The 8153-nt window shown below is 43.8% G+C and overlaps 1 long non-coding RNA gene across 1 annotated transcript; it reads left to right on the top strand.

Annotated features, from left to right (window-relative positions):
- The first annotated feature begins 2916 nt into the window (after window positions 1-2916).
- On the top strand, window positions 2917-7728 carry LOC143485733 (uncharacterized). Its single transcript, XR_013123017.1, has 5 exons — window positions 2917-2990; window positions 6153-6353; window positions 6464-6711; window positions 7025-7075; window positions 7331-7728. It is a non-coding gene; the product is annotated as an uncharacterized LOC143485733 (long non-coding RNA).
- Window positions 7729-8153: the final 425 nt, after the last annotated feature.

Genomic DNA, 8153 nt, shown 5'->3' with positions numbered 1-8153 from the left:
TTGTTTCTCACTCCCGAGTGCATTACCCCTATTTACCTATTAAAACCTGCCGTCTCTCAGCAAGTGTGTCCGCCTCTTGAACTTATTGAGCATAAATCGTTACAATAATTAATAGACAATTTCTCTCATATAGATCTGCCAGAACATATATAGCAAATATGATTAAAGGATACATTTATACAAAGTAGCTTCTGCTGCTTTAAATATATCTATTTGATATTTCTCTCCAATTTCTTCCAAAATAAACTTCATTAATACTTCATTTTCACTTGCCCATCTATGTGTTACCAGACAGGAAGAGCCATGTCCATGGAGAAGGTTCTGTAGACAATTCCTGATTGACTACTAGAGCCACAGCATTTTCAACATTTTACAATATCCATAGAACCAGAAACCAAATTGAAACAGTTGTACATTCAACAAAGACCAGCAAGTCATAACCAAACACACAGGGATTAAATACAAGAGACTAACTAGAAACTCAACAAGATCAATGACAAGGGGCAGGGTTACAAACAACCGGGAGGAGATGACAGCCAGCAGGTCTACAGACATGCAGGTAAGTACAGACATACTTCATGCTACATGCTGATATAGGATGAAATATGGAACTTCTCCACCTATGAGGAGCTCCAACTTCTGGGACAGATTTGAAATACCATAAAACAGACATTGTAAACAAGCGTTCAGGAAGCACTCCGTGAGGTCTTTCTTGCCTGCGAGCAGGCTGGAAGCCCCGAACAGCTGAGCGAGCTTCTCCAGATGCAGTTTTGATGTTTTTCTCACAGCGCTGTTTCTGTGGCTAGAGTCACAGTCACCAGTCTGGGATGAGACTGGGATGAGTCTGTAGAATCACCAGTCTGGGATGAGCACTCATTCAGACATTTTATTCTGTAGAACAAACTCAGATCAAAAACATGATACCATAGTAATGTAATTCCAAAGTGCAACTTGTTGGCTTTCACAAACACTAAAAGAAATAATAAAAAAAAAAAACATTGTGGAAACAAAGTAAATGTTACTTTTATTGAGCAAGCACAGGGAAAAAATGAAATCACAATATATATATATATATATATATATATATATATATATATATATATCAAATCAAATCAAATTTTATTTATATAGCGCTTTTTACAACAGTTGTTGTCACAAAGCAGCTTTACAAGTGCCGAGTCCTAGCCCCCAGTGAGCAAGCCAAAGGCGACAGTGGCAAGGAAAAACTACCTAATTTTTTGCATGAGGAAGAAACCTTGAGAGGAACCAAGACTCAGGGGGGGAACCCATCCTCCTCTGGCCGACACCGGTCACCATGACAACAACAACAATATAGACAGAATGTAGACAGAATGTATATATATATATATATATATATATCAGTAGCGAACCGTGACCTATAAACCTGGGCCCGCTACACCCCCCCGCCCCCCCCCAAATTTTTTTTTTCCTCTCTTAATAAACTGCACTAAATAATAAAGAAAAAACCGAGACGACAGTATAGCTTTAGAAACGCATGTAGTGCGTTCAAATAACATTTGTACTAGATAACTTGTTAAGCAAAATAAGTTTCCAAACAAAATAAGGTTTCACAGCTCCGTGGTTCTCGCAAGCGGAATATGTAAATGAGGACGTCAAAGGGCCGAATCGAAACTAGCTAGCGGCGGTAGGCTAACGACAGCTAGCGTCACCACAGCGGGCGGAAATTATCATACAGTTAAGCCCGCCCACTAAGAGGGAAGATATGATTGGTCAATTTTACTGTCATTTGAAACTGGTATTGCGCTGAATTATAACTGCCAGGCCCTCTGTAAACGAACAGCGGGCATCACAGTCCTGATAGGGGGAGACACAGGCTCACAGGCTTCCACTTAACCCTTCACCTTCCAACACAGATTGAATAGACACGGTTGAATATTTTATTTGCTTATATTTTTTGTAATTGTTTAGATGTCGATTGTAATACTGTAAGTAGATAAAATAAAATTGGATAATTATATATATAATGTTTTAAGAATATTTTAGGCCCTCTGAGAGGGCGTAGAGGGCCCTGACGGTTCCCCACTGATATATATATATATATATATATATATATATATATATATATATATATAGATATATATATATATAGGCCACTCTGGGCAAGTGTGCACCACAGCCCCCTAGTAATCACTAGTGTGTTTGTGTGTGTGTTCTAATTGCACAGATGGGTAAATGCGGAAGACAAATTTCAATTGTTGTGAAAAATCGCAATTGACAAATTTGCCACATTTCACATTTCGTAAGTAGTGGTAAACATAAATAAAGGGTTTTAATGCTTTTATCTGTATGCTATTGACAAATAGCAAAGTGAAGGCAGGCGTACAGACTGACTTCTTCTAAGGTTAAATATTTATCAAGTTCCATTATGTAAAAAAAAAAAAAGATTGTATAGAAAGACACTATATGATTTTATGTGTTTATACAAAAAGGTTACCACTTAATTACAAATAAATGATGCACGTCCTTCTAACACAGATCGTTTATGTGCTCTTTCTCACTCTCGCACTTCACCCGTGTGCGTTAGGGACAGAGTCCATTTCTCTCTCAACTCACATCTGGATTACTCACAGGAGGCCTGGGTCTGGGTTCTGACAAGCAGCTTTGTGACAGCCATATAATAAACTTTCATATGTACACAAATGTGTACAGGTTTATGTTTCCCCCTTCTAGGTTTGAAATTTAATGTGACTCCATACATGTTGGTCTCTTGTCACTAGTTCCAGAATATAGCAAATCTCAAACAACACATTAAATAATAAAATATGCCAGTCGTAAAATAATCTCTTACATAAGCGTGTATGGCTTAAGAGTCTTCCGTTGCATAGAATCAGAAAGAAAGTGAAAGTGAATGAGATCAGCAACCACATCTGGACTCTCAGACTGAGATCTGAGCTGCACACTGCACACGGATTAAACACGGTTTAGATTTGTCGTCAAAATGACTCTAGGTATGTAATCATGGTTAAATGTTTTAACATTTGATGTTGCTTATATATAACACAGTATTGTTTGAATGAGAATGTACATTCATACATAATGTTACAAACACACTGTAAAAATGATCTGTTGATTTTACTTATAGGTCATTTTTGCAAAACTAATTTTTTTTTTACCTTAAACTGACCTTTAAACTGAAAGTTCAAGTTTCACTTCATCTTTTGGCTTACAAAAAAGTTTCAACTTCCTTAATATTTTAAACTTAATATGAGTAGAAATTTACATTGATATTATAAATAATAATTTCACTGTAATGAGACAGAGAATGTCTAAAGCAACACATGCTGTCCCAAAGTTTTAAAATATTAAGTTAGACGTGCTTAACTCTATTTTTAAATAGATATATAAATAGCCAATGTTTCTGTAAAGATTTTGAGTATAATATATACACAAAATGATTGATCTGCATTTATTTTTCAATAAAGTGAAGTTCAAAAGTAGCATTGTAGGTAAAATCATTATGTTCAAACATTACAAAACTGGAATCATTTTTTAAAATGCAGAATTTATATAATCAGTTTGTAAACTGTGAGATCTGCTGAATACCTGATCATGTAAAACTTGTAGATATGTGTTACTGTCACGCTACGGTCCCCGAACCCTTCCTTTTGGGGCGTGTGTTAACGTTGTCTGTGTCTACTCGTCTGCGTCAGTGTAGCTCCGTGGGTGCGGGTGTGTCTTGTCATTATCCGTCTCACCTGTGGCTCGTCTCGTCATCACGTGGGGTTGATGTGGTCTGTCTATTTAATGTGCGTTCGCGCAGTGTCTTGTGCTCGTCGTTGTCTATGTCTGCACGTTGCTGTGTGTGTTGGATGTTTAACGTGCGCTATTGCGCAACAGTCAGAAAAATAAAGTGTGACGTTTGTAACGGAGAAACGGATTCTGTGTCTCGTCCGTCTGTCGTCGCCCAGCGTCACAGAACGACGAGCCGACCAGAGACACCATGCCAGGATACACCACCCGACCTAAGAAGGGGAGGAGGCCCAGCAAGCACCACCACGCCTCTTCCCCTGCACAGCACCGCGGAGCCCCCGTCACCCTCGAAGCAATGCAGCAGGACCCGTTATGTGAGATCATGCTGCTCCGGGCTCGGGAAGCCAAGACGGAGGAGTTGGCGGACTATTTCCGCGAGACCGCGGTGCGGTTGTGGAAGGAGCGTCACCCCTCTCCCTCCAGAGACCTCTCACCTCTGCGGGTAGGCTCCCTCGAGCTCTGCTCCACGGAGAAGACCCCCGAGAGCGAGTTCGAGGGGGCGGAGTCTCCGGACGAGGAAGAGGAGGAAGAGGACCGTCCACCCTCTATATGTTCCGCGCCCACCGTAGATTATGGCGAGGGAGAAGAGGAGGTGGACTATCCCCACTCCGTGTGCTCCGCCCCAACCGAATACTACGGTGAGGGTGAGGAGGAAGACCGTCCCCCTTCCGTGTGCTCGGATTATACCGAGTACACGGACAGCGAGCGGTACACCGAGGAAGAGGAGGGCTCCTACAGGGAGGAGGAGACGCCGCCCCCTTCGGAGCTCTCCGCCGGGACGGTGAAAAGGAGGAGTCCAGATGTGGGCTCATCCCCCGAGCGCTCCCAAGTCAGCGAAATGGACTGTTCCCGGGGTGGCAGCTCGGGGCAGCCCATGAGCTGGAGCCGTGGTAGTGAGGAGGCGAGGGAGGACGAAGGCACTACAACTGCCGGACCCAGAGGGAGATCCCAGGGCAAAGATGGACTCCCATACGGCCCACCGAGGGGAGGGGCCAGCCGCGCTGCATCTGGCGCGTCCGCCAGCCGCGCTGCATCTGGCGCGTCCGCCAGCCGCGCTGCATCTGGCGCGTCCGCCAGCCGCGTTGCACCTGGCGCGTCCGCCAGCCGCGCTGCGCCCGGTGGAGGGTTTGCAGCGAGGGCAGGAGGAGCACCGCCCACCGCAGCGCCTGCAGCACCAGCAGCTCCCGGTCTCTCTCCCCTGATCGCTCTCCTCCTGGCGCGCAGCCTGGCGCCACTGTCATGTGTGTCCGTTCCTGTTTTCGTATGTATTCCCGTATGTCTGCCTAATCTCCTTTTCCCTTTCGTGCCTCTGTGTGTTAATGTTCCTGTTTGTGTGTTTGTAAATGTCCCGTTAAATGTGTCTAACGTGTTTTCCCCGGTCTTCCCAGGGAGGGTGTTCTAGGCTGTTCGTGGCGGATTCTCCACCGAGGGCGGTCATCTCCCAGACGCAGGACTGGGCGCTTCGGATCCGCCCATCGACGTGGGTTCGGGGCACTCGGTCCTGTTGGCACCCCGGGACGGGTAGTGCCCTTGGTGGGGGCGTCTGTCACGCTACGGTCCCCGAACCCTTCCTTTTGGGGCGTGTGTTAACGTTGTCTGTGTCTACTCGTCTGCGTCAGTGTAGCTCCGTGGGTGCGGGTGTGTCTTGTCATTATCCGTCTCACCTGTGGCTCGTCTCGTCATCACGTGGGGTTGATGTGGTCTGTCTATTTAATGTGCGTTCGCGCAGTGTCTTGTGCTCGTCGTTGTCTATGTCTGCACGTTGCTGTGTGTGTTGGATGTTTAACGTGCGCTATTGCGCAACAGTCAGAAAAATAAAGTGTGACGTTTGTAACGGAGAAACGGATTCTGTGTCTCGTCCGTCTGTCGTCGCCCAGCGTCACAGTTACTTATGTTGTCTACTTCCATATCTTTTAAATTTTAATTGTTACTTATGTTATGTCTAATGCCATATCTTTTAAATTTCAAGTCAAGTCAAGTCAAGAGTCTTTTATTGTCATTACATCTGAGTACAGGTACTCAGTGTAATGAAATTACGTTTCTCCGGAACTGTGGTGTAAAATGAATCAACAACACAACAGACGACATAAAGTGCAACAGAGTGACAATACAACGTGCAAAATGTGCAGCATGGGACGATTTCACAGCAGTACCAAAACACTACAATAAATACAGGAAGTGGAGGCTTGGATGCGCCTCCATTTTCTTCCGGACGGCTTCAGAGTGAAGAGTTTGTATGATGGGTGGGATGAGTCTTCTACAATGCTGGTGGCTTTGCGGATGCAGCGTGTGGTATAAATGTAATTTTATCATTACAGTAGCCTACCTACCTACTTTCTGCTTCTGTTTACTTTATCCAGGATTTACATCACTGATTAGAATCTTTGTCATGGTAATTGGGAACACCATGAATTCCCATAAGACCTTTGTGGACCATCTTAAACTATCCTTAAACCTCACAGAAGTTAACTTAGAGGAGGAATGTGATGTCATTATGGCATTTGTCTCCATTGTGTCTCGAGCTGGAACTGACATTGAAGCTGCTCTTCTGAAGATTCCTGGTAAATACACAGGATCTACATAATTAACAGAAAAGGCTGTAATATACAAACCTCAGAAACTGTCCTTCAATTCTTTTTCAATTCAGTTTTTTTCTGTCTCACCCTCCCAGCCACTCGACCTGTTGTTTTAGTTACACTCCATCACACCTTTGATGAGTATTACGTTGCTCCAGACAGCAGACTCTGTGTTAGGAACAGGTCTGATGTGTTTGCTGTGGACTGCCTCCATCATGAAGACCAAGGACTGCTGAGATGTTTGCGCAATGATGAGGCACTTAGGGCTGTAAAGCAGCATCTGAGAGATCTGTTTCCTGAAGAACAAAGGGTAGATGTGTGCTGTCCTTCCACCTGCACTGAGGTTCGTAAAATGCAACCTAGAGTTGAAGCGTTATCTGATTCACGTAGTTCAGTGACTCAACGTTACGGACCCAAATGACACAAAAGAAGGAGGTACAACAGAATAACACCTACTGGTAGAGAGCGATCATATTAATAGTCACACTGACCTTCTTTATCATTTTTCTTACCCTTTGAAAGTAATTGAACCTACCTCTTTGAAGTCTTTATTCATTAAAATAGGCATGGCCATACAATGTTCTTGAGGTACTGTCCCTGTTCTCACACTTTTAACTGTGTTGACTGCATAATCTAATTAGACTGTCATTCTGCAGGTGATGCAAAGCAATGATACCTGCATTCATCATCCTCAAAGTTGTTCTCAGGTTGGTAAAATGTAATCTTAGGTAAAAGCATAATCTGGTCACATTCAGTGACTCAACATTACAAAGTCAAACAGCACTTCAAGCACCTGAGAGAGACCATGCTGAAAATAAAAATATATCTCAGTTGCCGATTTCGTATGTTACATTTAAACCTTGACCTATTTTCAATTTCAAAAATTTGTGGTAGAAAAAAATATTTGTGACAATCATTTAACTGAGTTGTCTGCATAATCGATTCACTCTATGTTTCTGCAGGTGACGCAAAATGATATCTACATATGTATTGCCATAGACATCTTCATCATCTTACTTTATTATTTTTACTTGGATTGGAATTTTCTCTGGGATGTAATATCCTCCCTACTTAAATTCTTAATGCTAATATGTCAATTTTTAGTGATGTAAAAATAGGTTTGTCATGCATAGATTGGTTATGTAATTGTATCGTAATTTTGAAATACTGCTTTGCCACTTAATACTGTAGCGACTACTACTCCTCGCAGCGAATTCCCTAACAGACAGGCACTTGGCCACTCAGGGAGTTTTAGCCCTTTAAGTGACACTGGGGGAGCGGCGCCTGCGCACGCCAGGGGAGGAGGAGAAAACAGTGCTATTGTTTGAGTTGCGTGGAAAATAAAGTTTCCCTCCTCGGGATTTTCTGGATTAAGCAGTTTCTGCCTCATTTCTCGAACCCGCTTCAGTGGTGACCCCGACGTCTGTTCGGACGATTCCGAAGTATTCGTGTCATGTCGTCATGTCGGCGAACGCAGTAGCACTTAAATTACCGGAGTTTTGGGAGCAGCATGCCGCCGTTTTGTTTGCTCAAGCCAAGGCTCAGTTCGCCATCCGGAAAATCACGGAGGACGACACGATGTATTATTATGTCGTCGCGGCACTGAACAATGGCACCGCCTCCAGAGTGATGAGTTTTCTTCAAGACCCTCCAGAGGACGATAAGTATGAAGCCCTTAAGTCGCTGCTCCTACAAATTTTCGAGCTGTCGGAGCCGGACCTTCGGAGCTGATGGATCACATGCTGTCCCTACTGGGCGACCACCCGCCATGTTTTCTGTTCAGGG

Source organism: Brachyhypopomus gauderio, unplaced genomic scaffold, assembly GCF_052324685.1.
Source record: "Brachyhypopomus gauderio isolate BG-103 unplaced genomic scaffold, BGAUD_0.2 sc37, whole genome shotgun sequence".
Taxonomy (NCBI): domain Eukaryota; kingdom Metazoa; phylum Chordata; class Actinopteri; order Gymnotiformes; family Hypopomidae; genus Brachyhypopomus; species Brachyhypopomus gauderio.
Note: the sequence above shows the minus strand (reverse complement) of the source record. Positions and strands in the feature narration are given on the sequence as shown.